Source organism: Hemitrygon akajei, chromosome 28 (assembly GCF_048418815.1).
Source record: "Hemitrygon akajei chromosome 28, sHemAka1.3, whole genome shotgun sequence".
Lineage (NCBI taxonomy): Eukaryota > Metazoa > Chordata > Chondrichthyes > Myliobatiformes > Dasyatidae > Hemitrygon > Hemitrygon akajei.
Genome location: NC_133151.1, coordinates 25,175,335 through 25,194,794, shown reverse-complemented (window position 1 = coordinate 25,194,794; position 19,460 = coordinate 25,175,335). Strand labels below are relative to the sequence as shown.

At 43.3% G+C, this 19,460-nt stretch overlaps 4 non-coding genes across 4 annotated transcripts; all 4 read left to right on the top strand.

The window, feature by feature from the left end:
* Positions 1–1,034: 1,034 nt before the first annotated feature.
* Positions 1,035–1,106, top strand: trnaa-ugc (transfer RNA alanine (anticodon UGC)). The gene has a single exon. It is a non-coding gene; the product is annotated as a tRNA-Ala (tRNA).
* A 5,177-nt stretch (positions 1,107–6,283) lies between these two features.
* On the top strand, positions 6,284–6,355 carry trnam-cau (transfer RNA methionine (anticodon CAU)). The gene has a single exon. It is a non-coding gene; the product is annotated as a tRNA-Met (tRNA).
* A 3,063-nt stretch (positions 6,356–9,418) lies between these two features.
* On the top strand, positions 9,419–9,490 carry trnaa-ugc (transfer RNA alanine (anticodon UGC)). The gene has a single exon. It is a non-coding gene; the product is annotated as a tRNA-Ala (tRNA).
* Positions 9,491–19,102: 9,612 nt separating this feature from the next.
* Positions 19,103–19,184, top strand: trnas-aga (transfer RNA serine (anticodon AGA)). Its single transcript has one exon. It is a non-coding gene; the product is annotated as a tRNA-Ser (tRNA).
* The last annotated feature ends 276 nt before the right edge of the window (positions 19,185–19,460 follow it).

The window sequence follows — 19,460 nt, the reverse complement described above, 5'->3', positions numbered from 1 at the left end:
ACACAGTGACCAGGTTCCATGTAAAAGGCTCTTCTGCCTGCCCAGCCAAGTTGTGAGGAGTGTACAATTGTGGCTGAATCGTTTGGAGATGCGCTATGAATTTATTGGGAATCCCCCCGTGCAGCTTCTAATTCTGTCAAATATTTGTTCTTAACGTTTACTTTCAAAGTGTCAGCTACGCTCTGATGTAAATCATTCAAGCAGTTTGGGGAAAGCCGTGTTCCAGCATCAAATACTAGTGAACATCTTCCTGCGAAGGAATGGGCCATTTAATCCTTCTTTCACTCCCTGTCTTTGTGGCACAATCGAGAGCGCATTCAGCTCTTGACCAAAAGGTTGGTGTTTTGAGCCCACCCAGGGAATATGGTGATCCAGCTGCAGTAGATGAGTTATAAAGGTCTTTCTACATGACAGGATCACTCTCTGAACGATTATACAGAACGTTATACAGAACATCTCCTTCTCCTTATGCCACGAACCTATCAATCACCCTTGCTGTGAAACACTTCTGAAGGTCCAAGACGCCGAGTTCTACAAAGAAGGGATCCGTATGCTCCACGACCACTGGACTAAGTGTGCAAATATAGGAGGGGACTATGTTGAACAATATATGTGCTAGGTTTTCCAAAAATTGACTCCTTCAACCTTATGCCAGATTGATTATCAATCACACCTCACATGTGACAAAAAACTTCTCTTTCATACTTTTCACAGACATCAAATCATTACACAGTGCGTTGACAGGCAACAAGGTAAATCAATAATAAAATGCAGAATAAAGTGTAACAGCGACAGAGAAAGCAGAGTGCGGGTAAACAATAAGCGGGAGTGTCATAAGGATGTTGATTGTGAGGTCAAGCGTCCAACATTTTTCACTAGGAAACCATTCAATGGACATAACAGCGAGGCTGAGACGATCCTTCAGAATGTGGTACGTGCTCCCTGACCGTGGACGTCAGCCATTGTCTGTGTTGCACTGCTCAATTGTGATATGCTGGAAGGATTGGTCTGAACATTACTCTCCTCATTAATGTGGGAATGCAGCTCAGTGGAAGAGCGCATGCTTTGCATGTATGAGGTCCCGGGTTCAATCCCCGGTATCTCCACACTAGTGAGCTTTGAATTTTGAACAAAGCAAAGCTCGAAGCAGCACACACAAAATGCTGGTAGAACGCAGCAGGCCGGGCAGCATCTATAGGAGGAAGCACTGTCGACGTTTCGGGCCGAGACTCTTCGTGTTTCCCTCGTGTTTGCCTTTTAAAGCTCAGAGGAGTCGGCACAATGACGGTACAGCGATAACAAGACGGCACACCTCCATACTAGACCGGATAAATACGTAACCGAAGGATTTTCTCTTCGTTTTGACCCTCCGTCCACAATGAAACGCCCTTTTCCTACCCCAAAAACGGAGCTTTTCTAAAACCCCCTCCAGAATGTGTAAATCTGAAAACGCCGGATTGGCTAGAGAAGTGTGGACGGGGTAACCGGAGAAATCTAAAAACGCTATCATGATGTGCCGGAACAGATGGCGACATTTCATTGTTTTCTTCAACACAACTTAATAATTTCAGAACAGACGGCCATGAGCCTGAGGCCAGAGGAGTCAGAAATGCACTCACACCAAATACATTCTCCTTTAAGTTACTGAATAAATAAGTATACTCACTTTGCCCTGTTTTCTGTCTTTGCCTGTATGAAGGTGGATAACCTATTTATGCAAGTACTTCTCTGATAATAGATGTGTAACAGCCTAATGTAACACTGTGTGGAAATACAAGAAAATACTGATGCAGACATGTTTTATAATTTCACAAGGGGCTTTATTAAAGCAACAGAGTTAGTCAGGTTTTCAATGTCCGTCGTCAGCCGGGTCCCACTGTCCGTGAACTCCCTGTCGGTTGCCGCCATACGCACCAGTATTTGAGTTTTTTAGTTTTAACTCCTGCGTGAGAGCCATCAAATGTCTGTCGTTAAAGTTTTTCTAGTCTGAAAGTGAACGAATGCGCACCGAGTCTTTCACAGCGAGATTCGACACCAAATATGTCGCTTGTTTTCGTTAGATGCGTGTCCTGCGCATGCGCAGTAGGAGGAGATTCGCCGAAATATCCGTTTTAATGTGGACAGAAGTATTCTTAGTGTGAACGCCTATCGTGGACGCATTTGTCTCCGCTGCATGAAGCTGTGTCTGGTATTGAACAGATTGAACAGAAAATACTGGAAACACTCATTACCTCAAGAAACATTTGTGAGTGATGAGACGGGATTAACCTTTCTGATCGTGACACTCAATTAGAAATGGTGAGAGAAGAAGATAGCTTTCAGTGTCAAAGAAGGTGAGAAGTTGGGTGGGAAAAGAAAAGGTGGACATCTCTGATAGGGCGAGACCAATACATGATGGCGGTAAGACAAATTGGAAAGAGAAACACTGGGCTAAAATAGACGAACAACGAGCAGAAATTATCATTTCATAGAGACGGAAATAATGTGGCTGAGTGATTCCAGGCCGAGACGTTTATGAAGCAAGTGCTGAAAAACAGGTACAACACACGTCGATTGCTGGAAATAGAAACCGGGTGAGCAGCTTGAAAGGCAGCTATGCTGACCCCTATACACTATCGCTCCATGTTGCAGGAATTTCGAGTAGTGAAGCGTCTCCCTTGTTCCATGTGATTCCACAGACCCCGAGCTGCTCTCTGTCGGATCAATCCTCACTCTGCAGCAGGTTTTATTGCGGCCAGTTGACATCGCCATCCTCAAACAGAGGGAGTTATACAACAGCCAATGAGCATTCACCAGCGATCGGACTGAGTGAGAGCTGAACTCTCAGAGAGCCGGACGGGCTGCAAATGGTGCCTGTTTCACACATCAGCAGAAGTGAAAACAAATCCTGATCGTGCATGTTCTTTAGAAAAGCCGATGAATATGTAAGTATGAGTTGAGTTTAGGAATAAATAATATGACAACCAACAAACAAATTGTTGGGATTATACTGCAATTCTGTCCATAGTTCGCAGAAGATTGAGGAGCAGATCTGCTGGCAAATCGCACAGAAATGTGACGTGGACAGGGTTAGAGCTGTCAGACAATTTCAACTTCTCCAAAGCTAATAGTCCCACTAGTATTGACAGTTCGTCAATGGAACTAGGTTAGGAAATTCACTCTGTAAATTGTAAATAATCAAAATTTTACTGTCTCTGGATAAACGACAACGTAACTATGTCGACACCGGGCCAACAACTTAGAACAAGAATTCTACTGTTCCCTCTGCACCAATACTCACTCAGACTACTTTCCCCAACTATATCACCAAATTAACGCAGCTCAATTGGCCAAGTGATCGATCCTTTCTTCTCACAATCACCGACTTGGGGGTTGTTCCTTGCGATGGTGGGTTTCCGGAAAGAGTTATCGCTGCTAGCACATTTGAAGTTTCCTTTTTATATTCATATTTTCCGAACAGTTCTCCTGCTCCAGTTTCATTGGCTGCAGGACATCTGATTGGTTTGAATTCTGCTTTTCGTTGACTCTGTTCCAGGCCAGCATCCATGTATTGCCCTCTTCCCAGTAAGCGTCCTTCGGTAATTTATGGCTCTTTGTTCCCATTAGTAACCATTTTAAATCACTCCAGACAGGCATTCACCCCAACATTCACACATTCGCATGTTATATTATATCAAAAACTACTCGCAAATAACTTCTCATTTGGAAAAGATCTCTTAACCCGCAGATTACCTGAAGCAACATTGTGTTTGCTTTAAAACACAGAAATTTTCATCTCACACAATTAAAGATGTAAAACGGTTCCACAAAATGACATCATTTCCAGGCACATGGCTGGTACAAAGACACTTGATCTGTCTGCTTCCACTGTCCTTGAGCCATTCGTTAGATGTTATCTTACATATTTTAAATCCTCCGTGGTCAACATCTCCTCTTTTTCGATCCACGGAAAATCCTGGGGATGGCATTACTGTTAATATGTCTCAGTGAATATGACACAGAAGGAACAGCAGAATTCATGACTATATCAAAAATAAAGATAAGGATTTAAAAAATTCCTGTTTCTATTCAGGATTAATGTGCAGTCTTGCGTTTGGTTAAATATTTACATCATCCACTTTTCCGTCTGTCTTTAATTTAATACTCTGATTTGAAAAGCCTGTTGCTGCTCTTTGCCTTAAATTCCTTAAATTTTGCAGGTCAGTGGTGTGGAACCGTCAGACAGTCCCCTCTCCTTTTCTCCCTGACGCAGCTCTCCACAATGAGAATAAATCGAGGAAAAGTCAGACATATCTTCATATACATATGGGATGAAAGGTCATGCGTAGTGATCGGGAAGAGAAACTGAGATTAGGTGAGCGAGCAGGATCGAAACGAATGGCGGAATTCGCTCGAAAAGCCTACTAGCCTACTCCGACTTCTATTTTCTATATTTCAACATCCAACCTTTGTGATCAGAGTCTCAGACAGACGATATCACCGTTTATTTGCCACTGGGGACGTAGTTCAGTGGAGAAGCGCGTGTGTGAAGTCCAGGGTTCATACCCAGCATTTCAACACTGTTGTTTGTGAAGTTTGAAAACTGGGCGGAAAATCCCAGATGAAGAAATTTTCCGCACGATGGTTGGCCGTTCATTGCCTCGTTGAGACGCCGGGATAAGCCTGTGACACGTGGGACAGTTAAGAATCGTTTCTTGCCGTATATCATTCCACGGTAGGGAAGTTTTAAAAACACCCCCCACTTTTAGTGACGAATGTTCGGCCGTGATATTCTAAACATTAGAGCAACAACTATAATTCTCATTGAAACCTACTGAATGTTGAAGGAGCAGGATAAGGTCGACGTGGAGAATAGTTTCCTATGGTGTGGATGTTCAAAACTAGAGGGCACAGCTTCAAAATTAAAGGAAGACCTTTTAGACTGAGGTAAGCGGGAGTTTCCTTTTTAGAAAAGGTAACAAATCTGTGGAATGCTCAGCTGCAGTCTGCGGTGGAGGCAAGTGTATGGGGTTGAGTTTTTTCCGAGATCAGTTGTGATGGAACGGCGGAGCAGATTCGCTGAGCTGAATGACTGATTTTTGTTCCTATGTCTTATGGTCTTAATATCTGACTAAATCCCGATGAAGGGATTGTTTGAGGGACGTGTCTGCGATGCGGAAACTAAGTCAGCATCTAAATCCGCGAGTTCCGTTCACAGGGAGACGAGGTGAACTTCTGGATCAACTTGGAATTCAGCATTTATTCAATTATCAGGACAGGATGGGAACGTTAATGCGACCTCGGAATTGAATGTAGTGACTCCCCAGTGTGGCTCATAATGTCGGTTATTTATAAGAAGCCCCACAAGAGGGATGAATTGTCCAAGTCAACAATTAAATCAGGTAAAACACATTCAATGACGAAATATCGGGAAAGAGGTGCAAGATGGGATAAAGCATAAACGACAAAGAGAGAATAACTGAGTGGTCCAAAAAGTAAGGATGAAAGAAAGGAAAGTGGTGACAGAACGAGGTAAAACAAGGAATTATCAACAGAAAATGAAGTAATTGGGTATGAATAAAGGGAATGATGGAATTATTGCATCATGGACAGACACAGACGGAAACCGAGACATATACAGACACAGACACAAACCCAGATATGTACAGACACAGATAAGACCTAAACATATACAGGCACCGACACAGACACAGACGGAGATGAAGACATTATACAGACACAGAGACGCCGACACAGAGACACACAGACACAGACTGAGACATGCACAGACATAGGCAAGACAAAGACATATACAGACACCGACACAGATACAGACAGAAACATAGACCCAGACATATACAGATGCACAAAAACCACACATCTACAACAAGACACACACGCGCAAACACACACAGAATGATACACACACACACACACGCACACACACACGCACACACACACACACACACACACACACGCACGCACGCACGCACACACACACACACACACACACGCACACACACACACACCACACACACACACACACACACACGCACACACACACGCACACACACACACACACACACACACACACACGCACGCACGCACGCACACACACACATACACCCACACACACACCACGCACGCACGCACGCACACACACACACATACACACACACACACACACACACACACACACACACACACGCACGCACGCACGCACGCACACACACACACATACAACACACATACCAACGCCAGAGATTGCACATCATTCATGTAAGAGCAATGTTGTGTTTTTCATAGCAGAGTGGCGCAGCGGAAGCGTGCTGGGCCCATAACCCAGAGATCGATGGATCGAAACCGTCCTCTGCTATGTCAGCTGCTGCCCAACCATAATTTTCTGTCAGTGCGCTATACAACACTAGGCCATCCCATCATTGGTAGATTCAACGAAATCCACTGGCTTTCGGCTGGAATGTACTTTTATCTGTTATCCTTTTTCACTTTTACGGAGGCTTCTATATGGTTGGAAAAATTAACCCCATTGTGCATTGAGGTATCTTAATGTCATCCAATCTCTGCAGGCCAGGAAAAAAGCGCACTCCTCCTTTCCGGCCGATACATTACTTCAGGACTGGAGAAAAAGATGAGAAGACCTTGCACAGGAGTCTCTCTCTCTCCGTCTCTATCTCGATTTTCCAAATCGTTCGCTGCATCGATTTCTCAGACGATAAATCCTGCTGGAGAATGCTCTTCATCCCATTGCACAATCAGGCACTAATGGGAGCGTGTCCACTGGCCAGTGCTCGACAAAGAAGTAGCTGAATCGAAAAGGATTCCCAAGTCCTCACCGGTCGCAGAGGAAAAAATGTTTGCTATTATCTGTGTTATCAATGATTACACTGTATCTCAATTGTATCTCAAGGTGGTGATTGTGGGAGATTTTAATTTTCCACACATAGATTGGAAAGCTCATTCTGTAAAAGGGCTGGATGGTTTAGAGTTGTGAAATGTGTGCAGGATAGGTTTTTGCAACAATACATAGAAGTACCGACAAGAGATGGGGCAGTGTTGGATCTCCTGTTAGGGAATGCGATAGGTCAGCTGACAGATATATGTGTTGGAGAGCACTTCGGGTCCAGTGATCACAATAGCATTAGCTTCAATATAATTATGGAGAAGGACAGGACTGGACCTAGAGTTGAGATTTTTGATTGGAGAAAGGCTAACTTTGAGGAGATGCGCAGGGATTTAGAGAGAGTGGATTGGGTCAAGTTGTTTTATGAGAAGGATGTAATAGAGAAATGGTGGTCATTTAAGGGTGAAATTATGAGGGTACAGGATCTTTATGTTCTTGTTAGGTTGAAAGGAAAGGTTAAAGGTTTGAAAGCGCCATGGTTTTCAAGGGATATTAGAAACTTGGTCGGAAAAAGAGGGATGTCTACAATAGATATAGGCAGCATGGAGTAAAGGAATTGCTCGAGGAATATAAAGAATGTAAAAGGAATCTTAAGAACGAGATTAGAAAAGCTAAAGAAGATACGAGTTTGGTTTGGCAAATAAGGTGGAAGTAAATCCGAAAGGTTTCTACAGTTATATTAAAAGCAAGAGGATAGTGAGGGATAAAATTGGTTCCTAGAGAATGAGGGTAGTCAGCTATGTGTGGAGCCGAGGGATATGGGAGAGATTTTGAACGATTTCTTCTCTTCGGTATTCACTAAGCAGAAGGATATTGAATTGTGTAAGGTGTGGGAAACATGTAAGGAAGTTATGGAACCAATGACAATTAAAGAGGTGGAAGTACCGGCGCTTTTAAGAAATTTAAAATTGGATAAATCTCCGGGTCCTGACAGGATATTCCCCAGGACCTTGAGAGAAGTTTGTGTAGAGATAGCAGGAGCTCTGACGGAGATCTTTCAGATGCCATTAGAAACGGGGATTGTGCCGGAGTATTGGCGTATTGCTCATGTGGTTCCATTGTTTAAAAAGGGTTCTAGAAGTAAGCCTGGCAATTATAGACCTGTCAGTTTGACATCAGTGGTGGGTAAATTAATGGAAAGTATTCTTAGAGTTAGTATTTATAATTATCTGGATAGACAGGATCTGATTAGAAGTAGCCAGCATGGATTTGTGCATGGAAGGTCATGTTTGACAAACCTTATTGAATTTTTTAAGAAGTTACGAGGAATGTTGACGAGGGTACGGCAGTGGATGTAGTCTATATGGACTTCTGCAAGACCTTTGACAAAGTTCCACATGGAAGGTTAGTTAAGAAGGTTCAGTCGTTAGGTATTAATGCCGGAGTAATAAAATGGATTCAACAGTGGCTAGAGAGTAGTGGTGGATAATTGTTTATCGGGATGGAGGCTGATGACTAGCGGGGTGCCTCAGGGATCTGTTTTGGGCCGAATGTTGTTTGTAATATACATAAATGATCTGGATGATGGGGTGGTAAATTGGATTAGTAAGTATGCCGATGATACTAAGGTAGGAGGTGTTGTGGATAATGAGGTGGGTTTTCAAAGCTTGCAGGGAGATTTATGCCGGTTAGAAGAAAGGGCTGAACGTTGGCAGATAGAGCTTAATGCTGAGAAGTGTGAGGTTATACATTTTGGCAGGAATAATCCAAATAGAACATACAGGGTAAATTGTAGGGCATTGAGGAATGAAGTGGAACAGAGAGATCTGGGAATAACAGTGCATAGTTCCCTGAAGGTGGAGTCTCATGTAGATAGGGTGGTGAAGAAGGCTTTTGGAACGCTGGCCTTTATAAATCAGAGCATTGAGTACAGAAGTTGGGATGTAATGTTAAAATTGTACAAGTCATTGGTAAGGCCAAATTTGGAATATTGTGTACAGTTCTGGTCACCGAATTATAGGAAAGATATCAATAAATTAGAGAGAGTGCAGAGACGATTTATTAGGATGTTACCTGGGTTTCAGCACTTAAGTTACAGAGAAAGGTTGAACAAGTTAGGTCTCTATTCATTGGAGCGTAGAAGTTTGAGGGGGGATTTGATCGAGGTATTTAAAATTTTGAGAGGGCTAGAGAGAGTTGACGTGAATAGGCTGTTTCCTTTGAGAATAGGGGAGATTCAAACGACTGGACATGATTTGACAGTTAGGGGGCAAAAGTTTAAGGGAAACACGAGGGGCTATTTCTTTACTCAGACAGTGATAGCTGTGTGGAATGAGCTTCCTGTAGAAGTAGTAGAGGCCAGTTCAGTTGTGTCATTTAAGGTAAAATTGGATAGGTATATGGACAGGAAAGGAGTGGAGGGTTATGGGCTGAGTGCGGGTAGGTGGGACTAGGGGAGATTAAGAGTTCGGCACGGACTAGGAGGGCCGGAATGGCCTGTTTCCGTGCTGTGATTGTTATATGTTTATATGGTTATATGCAGGAAGGTTTGGACCTGAACATTTCTGCATTTTAAGTGGGGATGTAGCTCAGTGGAAGAGTGCATGCTTTGCATTTGTGAGATCCCGGGTTCAATCCCCGGCATCTCCACGCTAGTGAGCATTGAATTTTGAACAATGCAAAACCTGACCTGGTGATCCGTCATTCTGTGTTCTGGATTTGCAGCATCTGCAGAATATCCTGTGTTTATAACCTAAAGAACAACCGCAGACAAAGAGAAGGAAAACAAGGAGACCCAGAGGGAGATAACCAGTGTGTCTGACTGCTGGGCCGAAGGAATAGGGTCAGAATGATAATGAAAATCACATCCGCTGCTGAAATATCGACACAAGATATCCGGCTGCGTGGGAGTACAGCGACCGGATATTAACCGGATGCGGTAGGAAGCGATGAAGAGGGAAAGGAGGACGGGGAGGAAGGTTAAAGCGTAATAGAGACACGCAAAATAGACAGAAATTAGAACAAAACGGAAGTTAGACAGGCAAAATATACCAACAAACAGAACAATAGATAATCGGGGGAAAGCGGCAAAATTAACAAATAAAAAAACTGGAGAAGAACAGACATATTTACCTATCAGCAGAATGGCGCGGCGGGAATGTGCTGGGCCGTTATCCAGAGGCCGGCAGATCCAAACCATCGTCTGCTATCCTTCAGCAGAATATTTTACGGCAAATCGTTGTCACATCACCTTTGTACACAACACACATTTCACTAAAAATCAAAACTTGTGCTTCCAATTTAAGTTTCCGTCCACTCACTCCATCACTTTCTGACATTTGTTGAGAATTTCGCGGGTAAAGCGACAATTCCTGTCGTGCTCAGCGATTGGCCAACAAACCTTGTTCTCCGCTGCATAAAGGTGTGTCTGGTATTGAACTGATTGAACGGAGAATACTGGAAACACTCATCATCTCAAGAAACATTTGTGAGTGATGAAAAGGGATTAACCTTTCTGATCGTGACACTCAATTAGAAGTGGTGAGAGAAGAAGATAGCTTTCAGTGTCAAAGAAGGTGAGAAGTCGGGTGGGAAGTGAAAAGGGAGACATCTCTGATGGGGCGAGACCAACACACGATGGCGGTAAGGCATTCGGAAAGAGAAATACTGGGCTAAAATGGCAGACGAACGACGGGCAGAAATGATCATTTCATAGAGAAAGATGTAATGTGGCTGAGTGATTCCAGGCCGAGACGTTTGTGAGACAGGTGCTGAAAAACAGGTACAACACAAGGCGATCACCGGGAATCGAACCCGGGTGAGCTGCTTGAAAGGCAGCTATGCTCATCCCTATACCACTATCGCTCCATGTTGCAGGAGTTTCGAGTAGTGAAGCGTCTCTCATGTTCCATGTGATTCCACAGACCCCGAGCTGCTCTCTGTCGGATCAATCCTCACTCTGCAGCAGGTTTTGTTACGGCCAGTTGATATCGCCATCCTCAAACAGAGGGAGTTATACAACAGCCAATGAACATTCACCAGCGATCGGACTGAGTGAGAGCCGAACTCTCAGAGAGTCGGAAGGGCTGCAAATGGTGCCTGTCTCACATCAGCACATGTGAAAACAAATCCTGATCGTGCATATTCTTTAGAAAAGCCGATGTATATGTACGAGGGTGATTGGCAAGTTCGTGGCCTGCGGTCGAAGGAGATGAGTTACACAGCTTTCGTTACCTGCACAAGCAGCTCTTTGAGAGATTATACAGTGTTATGTGATGAACAGACCTGATGGACAATGGGGTGAAGGTTTAACCATTCGCAACCGCCCCTCTTGAGTACCACGAACTATTACTGTTGTTATGCTAACCATGAGACACTCCAGAGAGAGAAAAATAGGCAGGAATATCAGCGACAGATAAGAGAGAGGGGGAAATTGCTGATTAATTGTATTGTGACTCCTTTTTTTGTCAAATTGTTTACTGTTTCGCTGCAAGGACAATAGTTTGCTCAATAACAATCCTCAGTGGACTGCAGGACTGGCCTAATTTGGTGGACACGTTCAGTCAGAATTGATGGATAGCTGAGTCCCTGTTGGTAGGGATACAAAGACTAGTCTGGAGGGACACCCTTCAGCCACGCCAGAGGACACTGACCGAGTGTTGGAACCCACAAGAAAGGTGGTGGCTTCGATGACCGAACCAGGAGGTCGGTCAGTAAGGCTATCAGTTAAAAAGCAGGGCCGGTGGGGACTTGTGTGCGTGTCCACTCATGCCAGAGTGACGAGTCCACCACAGAAGAACGGTCTAGCAGAAGGACCAGAGGGATCATAACTGAATGACCACCACAACAACGGTGCAACGGATTAAGATAGCAAAGGAAGGTTTGGCTGCTGTAGCTGTTACAGCTCTCTCTCTCTCTCTCTCTCACTTTCTCCAACGATTACAATACAACAACCAGAACTACATCAGCCCTCATGAACTGATCTGAACTTTACACTTTTCTATGACAATTCATTTACCCCTAGACATCTAGAGCTTGTTTATTATTGATTATTATTATTTCTACACTTTTAGGTTTATTACTGCTTACTTGTGTTATATGTATATTTGCATAATTGATATGGTTTTGCTTATTTTTATTAATAAACACCTGTAGTTTGGTACCAACAGATTGCAACGGATTCTTCTTTCTCTGCTGGTTAGACACCCAGTTACGGGGTACGTAACAAACTGGGGCCTCGTCCCGAGATTTGATTACCAAATTAGGGGGCCAGTGAATCGGGATAAAAGTCCCTTATCTGATCTGGTTGTGAAATTAACCAGACGGGAAACCAGCAGAGATGGACATTGTCAAATTTATAAAAGACCCGTCTGCGGGGGCATTAGAGGTTCCCAGGAAGGCTGAATTGGTGATAGTTGCGAAACAATTAGATCTCCCAGAGGTGAAATCGCCGATGAGAAAGTTGGATATACAGAGAGAAATAGCTAAGCATTATGTAACCAAGGGTGTGTTCACACCAGATGTATTGGACCTGTTCCCTGAGAGGAAACCAGCCCAGGGGGAGGTTAATTTAGAGATAGCAAAATTAAAGTTGGCTGAGAACGAGAAGAAGAGGCAGCCTGAACTTCGGATAAGGCAGCTGGAAACAGAGAGAGAAGCTGCTCGGCGAACAGAGGAAGCTGAAAGGAGGAAAGAGGAAGCTGAATGGAGGAGAGAGGGGGAACACAGGAAGGCTGAAAGGCAGATGGGAGAAAGAGAGGCAGCATGCGCTGGAAATAGAGAAGTTAAAGGTACAGCAGGGAAGAGTCCGGGCGGCAGACACAAATGAGGGGTTCAAGATTAGTCGGGGATCCAGTTGGTACCTCCATTCGAGGAGATGGATGTCGATAAGTGCTTCCTCCATTTTGAGAAAATGGCTGTGAATCAGAACTGGCCTGAGAAAAAATGGGCTGTTCTGTTACAGAGCGTACTTAGGGGGAAGGCTCAGCAAGCCAACTCGGCATTGTCTATGGATGAGTCTAAGGATTGTGAGGAAGTAAAAAGGGCTGTACTCAGGAGTTATGAGTTGGTGCCAGAGGCATACCGGCAGAGGTTCCGGAACTTGAGAAAGCCGTGGAACCACACGTATTTAGATTTTGCCCGTGAGATGCAAATGTATTGTGAGCGTTGGTGCGCCTCAAAAGCAGTTGATGAATATAATGATAAATTGTTATAGTTAATATTGATGGAGCAATTTAAAAGTTCTATCCCTGAGAGTATGAAGACGTACTTGGATGAGAAGGAGACAGAGACTCTGTCTGCGATTGCCAAGTTCGCAGACGAGTATGCTTTAACCCACAAGTTAAAGTTTTCCTCAAATAAGAGTTACCAGAGAGGCAGTAGGGACGGTAGAGAAAGCCCACCGGCTAAAGCAGAGAATAAGCCGGGGGCTAGTGGAAAAGGTGAGGAGGAGGAAGAGCAGGCTGGCAGGAAGTTTCCTAGCTTTACCTGTTATAATTGTGGGAAAGCTGGTCATACAGCATCTAAGTGCTTTGCTCCGAAGAAGGAGACAGGAAAAGGGAAAACAGCAATCCCTACAGGTTGCATTCAGTCGGCCAGCAGATCGATGAGGAAGGCAAAAGCAGGTAGAGCACAAGAGGGGCGTGAGAAGTTTATCTCGGAAGGGACGGTGACTGTGAAGGAAGGACAAACCCCAGTTCGAGTGCGGATATGGAGAGATACTGGGGCTGATCAGTCATTGATTCTAAGTAAGGTATTAGATTTTGGTTCTGAGACCCAGACTGGGGAGGCTGTTTTAAGAGGTATCGGGAAAGGAACAGAAGCTGTACCTTTGCACAGGATATTTCTGAAATGTGAACTGGTATCTAGACCAGTCGAAATAGGGGAGAGGTCGAAACTACCGATGGACGGCGTGGACGTCCTACTTGGTAGCGATCTGGACGGTGGTGACGTGTATTCAGCAGTGAAGCTGACAAGTAAGCCTGCAAGTGCTGAGGACCCCGCCCTTAGATTCCAAGATTTATCCCACATGCGCAATCACTCGCAGCATGTCTAGAAAAGCGGCTGAGAATGGAGCCAGTTTAAATGAGTCCACTGTTAATTTAGCGGAGACATGTTTGCCGACCTTGTATGAAAAGGGGTTACCGGATGAGAGGGAAAAGGATAGTGGATCTAAGGAGAGTAAAGGAGAGGAGGTAGATCTACCATTCGCAAGGAGGGAATTTATAAAGGAACAGAGATGTGTTGAGGAGCTTGTGGCGTTGAAAGAACCTGCTTTTTCTGAAGTAGAGATTGATAGGAAACCAGAGGGATACTACCTGAAGGAGGGAGGGTTAATGAGGAAGTGGAGGCCGACCATGGAGCCCAGTCGATGAGGACGAGGCGGTGGTACACCAGGTGGTGGTTGCGAAGGTCTATCGGAACGAAATTTTGAATTTGACTCATAAGATACCCCTGGGTGGACATTTAGGAGTGAGGAAGGAGGTTAAGGAGGCACCGAGTAAAGATGAGAAACAGATATGGCAGTTAGAAGGTCCAGGGTTGGACACGGATGATCTATTTGGCTTGACAGAGCAGTTTGCAGTTGAAGAATTTAACTGCGTTCCAGATAATGATGTAAGGGCTGTCCTAGATGAAAATGATGCCACTACCTTGAGGGAATCTGCTGGGTTAGCAGACGAGGTGGTTTTAACCCGCAGGGTTGTGTTTACTCCGAATGGGAGTTGCCCACAGAGTAACTGGGCGGATCAGGGGAATTTAGAATTTGAAAACGGGACTGGTATTGAAACCCTGGAAGAGGTAGATGTCCCGTTTGCGTGTGTTCAGGGTGTGAAGGATGTGGATGCACAGGGTACTGAACCTAGCATTGAAACTCAGGAAAAGTCTGAGGTATCTGATTTAGTTGAAAAGGAATGCAGACCATTGGGTCAGATGGACTTGGTTCAGTGAAGAAAGGGTTAACCTTTGTACCAGTGGAAAGTGAGAATTCTCAGTTGTTTGTGTTAGAAGGTGTGTTAAAAGTTAATGATGAGATGAAAGCTGGTGATGTGAATATTATTGATGGAGAAGGGAAAGGTGTTGTTCCTAAATTGAATAAAGACAATTTAAAGACTGAATTGGTTTTAGAAGGATTGACAAAAGGGAAAGGACCGTTAACTGAACAATGGCTTGTTAACAAGGTGCCTGTGAATCAATTACAGTTTGTTTTGAAATTTAAGGATAAACAACTCGCTGATGTTGTTCAAGTATGTGATTTGGAGAGGCAGAACTTGAAATGTTGTTTTGACCAAGAGGGATCATCTGCAGCTGTTAAACTGAAAACAAATAGAATGAAAGATCCTGAAGATAAAAATAATGACTTGCTTAAAATTAACGAGTTGTTTGAAAGTTCAGCAAATGGCTTTAGTTTGGCAAACATTAGTGATCAGGTGGCTCCTGTAAAAGGAGTATGTGAAGGCCTATTCCACGCTGGTGAGCAAGCTAACCACGTGAGGGTTAAGTGGAAGAGGGACAAAGGTTAACCAAATGCCACTTTGAATAACAGGATCTGGTTTTGAGGGTATTTGAACAAAGCATGTGAATAATAAAGAAAACACCATGAAAGATTGACTGTTTGAATGTTAAGTTTAAAAGTAAAATAGAGATGAGTATTCGCACAAATTTCTGTAATGTACCACATTATAATCACACATGTATTGGTTCACACTTTGTCATATACACCTAAGCTAAGAACACAAACCCTTTAGTCTTTTTTGCTAACATGAAAAATAAAAATAGGCGGTTATTAAATTGGAGTCTTTTGTTACAGGAATTTGATACTAAAATAAAACATGTAAGGGGGAGTAATTGCTGTTTGTTTATCTAGATGTTAATTTGAACGTGTATCTGTATTATTCTTGTAGTTAAGCAACTTCTGTATTTTGTTAAACTCTGTAATTCAGTAATGTGATTTATTAGTTAATTTTCCCTCCTGGTGAAAATTCCCAGACGGATGTCGGTGTTATGAGTGATGAACAGACCTGATGGAGAATGGGGTGAAGGGTTAACCATTCCTAACCGCCCCACCTGAGAAACACGAACTATTACTGTTGTTATGCTGACCAGGAGACACGCCAGAGAAAGAAAAACAGGCAATAATATCAGCGACAGATAAGAGAGAGGGAGAAATTGCTGATTAACTGTACTGTGACTCCTTTTTTTTTGAAATTATTTACTGTTTCGCTGCAAGGACAATAGTTTGCTCAATAACATTCCTCAGAGGACTGCAAGAGTGGCCTAATTTGATGGACACAGTCATTCAGAAATGAGGAATAGCTGAGTCCCCGTTGGTAGGGATATAAAGACAGGTCTGGAGAGACACCCTTCAGACACGCCAGAGGACACTGATCGAGTGTTGGAACCCACAAGAAAGGTGGGGGCTTCGAAGACCGAACCAGGAGGTCGGTCAGTAAGGCTATTAGTTAAAAAGCAGGGCCGGTGCGCACTTGTGTGCGTGTCCACTCATGCCAGAGTGACGAGTCCATCACAGAAGAACGGTCTAGCAGAAGGACCAGAGAGGTCATAACTGAATGACCACCGCAACAACGGTGCAACGGATTAAGAAAGCAAAGGAAAGTTTGGCTGTTGTAGCTGTTACAGCTCGCTCTCTCTCTCTCTCTCTCTCTCTCTCTCTCTCTCTCTCTCTCTCTCTCTCTCTCTCTCTCTCTCTCTCTCTCTCTCTCTCTCTCTCTCTCTCTCTCTCTCTCTCTCTCTCTCTCTCTCTCTCTCCTCACTTTCTCCAACGATTGCAATACAACAACCATAACTACATCAGCACTCATGAACTGAACTGAACTGAACTTTTTAATTTTCTATGACAATTCATTTACCCCTCGACATCGATAGAGCTTGTTATTATTGATTATTATTATTTCTACACTTTTAGGTTTATTACAGCTAACTTGAGTTATATGTATATTTGCATTATTGATATGGTTTTGCTTACTTTTATTAATAGACACCTTTAAATATAGTATTACCAGACTCCAAAGGATTCTTCTTTCTCTGCTGGTTAGACACCCCGTTACAGGGTACATACAGCAGAAAGTTTGAAGTTAATAACTCATCCTCTTCCGCCGTAGGCCACGAAGTTATCAATCACCCCTGATGAGCTATTATCTTCAAAATCTCTGCACAATCACTCAGAGAGTTGAATAGCGTGTGCATGCAACGAGTGCTGTATAACTCATCTTCGTCTACTCCAGGCCACGAACGTATCAATCACCCCTGCTCTGGACTCTTTCTGGAGGTCCAAGATCGGTATGCTCCACGACAGTTGGACTAAGTGTGTAAATGCAGGAGGGGACTGGGTTGAAAAATAATTGTGTTAGATTTTCTAAAACTGACTCCTTCTACCTTAGTGCACGAACCTATCAATCACCCCTCGTAGGTGTGAGTTGAGTTTAGGAATAAATAAAATAATAACCAAAAACCACTTTGCTGGGATTATACTGCGATTCTCTCCATAGTTGGTAGTAAATTGAGGAGCAGATCTGCTGACAAATCACACGGAAACGTCATGTGGGTAGGGTTACAACGATCGGACGCTTCAACTTCTGCAAACTCAACCAGATCATTTTTTGTGTAAGATAAGAAATGGAATTTCTGAAGTGCATCTGGAAGAGTATTATTGTTCCAGTCCATCGATAGTACTACTAGTGTTGACAGTTCGTCAATGGAACTAGGTGAGGAAATTCACTCTGTAACTTGTAAATAATCAAAACTTGCACTTTACTGTCTCCGCATAAACAACAACAGAACTATGTCGACAACGGCCAGCAACTTAGAACAAGAATTCTGCTGCTTCCTCTGTACCAATACTCACTCAGATTACTTTTCCCAACTATATCACCAAATTAAGACATCGCAGTTGGCCACGTGATCGATCCTTTCTTCTCCCAGTCACTGAATTGCGGGATATTTCTTGCGATGGTGGGTTTCAGGAAAGAGTTATCGCTGCTAGTACATTCGAAGTTTCCACTTCTACATTCATATTTTCCAATTCGATTATCCCATTCCAGTGTCATTGGCCGTAGGTCATCTGATTGGCTTGAACTCTCCCTTTTGTTAGCTCTGCTCCAGGCCGGCATTCATTTATTTCTCTCTTCGCAGTAAGCGTCATTTGGTAATTTATGGCTCTTTGTTCCCTTTAGAAACCAGTTTAAATCACTACGGACAGGCATTGACGCCAACATTCACACATTTGCATGTTCTATTATATCAAAAACACCTCACAAATAACTTCTCATTTGGAAAAGGTCTCTTAAATCGCAGATTAGCTGAAGCAACTCTGTGTTTACTTTAAAACACAGAAATGTTCCTCTCACAAAATGGAAGATGTAAAACGGTTCCACAAAACGACATCTTCATTTCCAATCACATGGCTGGTACAAAGACATTTGATCTGTCTGCTTCCACTGTCCTTGAGCCATTCGAGTTCGATGTTATCTCACATATTTTAATTCCTCCGTGGCCAGCATCTCCTCTTTTTCGATCCATGGAAATTCCTGGGGATCACATTACTGTTAATATGTCTCAGTGAAAATGGCACAGAAAGAACAGCAGCATTTATGACTAATCAAAAATACAGATAAGGATTTAAAAATATTATCCGAACAAAAGCATGAAGAAACATGATAAGTGTACCCTATTTCATACCATATTGTACATTGGTAATTTAACGGGAATTAGTATTATTGGTATTTGGAGTTTCGGAAAAAGTGGTACATTGATCTTTGAAAAATAGAGTCCTCTGCGTAATCCAAGGTAACTTCTAAAGTAAGTACATGTTCAGCACAACATGCGGGACGAGGGGAATTTATTGTGCTGTAGATTTGCTATGTTTCGATATTGAAACGCAATATAACTGTATGAAATCAAACAAAATCAGCAAAACTTAATTTGTAAAGGCATGGTGCTCGCAAACACTAACGTTATTAAAGTTGCTCTGAAACACATACTGGGGAAAATACCATGGGTAACCACTAGGACAAAGAGAAAAGCAATGACAACATGTGAAGTAATACACATCAAAGGATATAAATTAACATTTAAACCCCGGTCCAAACTTTATTCCAAAAGGGATGGATTCTTCAAAACATCATTGGCTAAACCGACGTGATATCTAATAGCCTTTGATGAAACATCCCATTGTTCGATTTGGTAAATAACTCTATCTGACTCTACCATAATATAAATTATAGGCGGAAGAACACTAGGGCACTTGTAGTCGTGGCCGAGTGGTTAAGGCGATGGACTAGAAATCCATTGGGGTTTCCCCGCGCAGGTTCGAATCCGGCCGACTACGTGTTTATATCGGTTTTGACTCCCTGATCCCTCCCACGGATACAGATTGTAAAAAACCAGTCGAAACTCCGATCATCGTTCGCCGCCTGCAAAACCAGGAAGATCCCCTGTGTTCCGCACTTATTCAGGCGGCCTCTACTATGCAATCGGTTAGCGGCTGTTCGGCTGTTATCCGAAATGTTTATGGTTCCAACCTATCCAGGGGCGCTGTTGATCCAGTGGCCTTTGCTGTTCGTTTTGTGCGCTCCGTGCTGTCCCTAATACATTCATTAAAAAA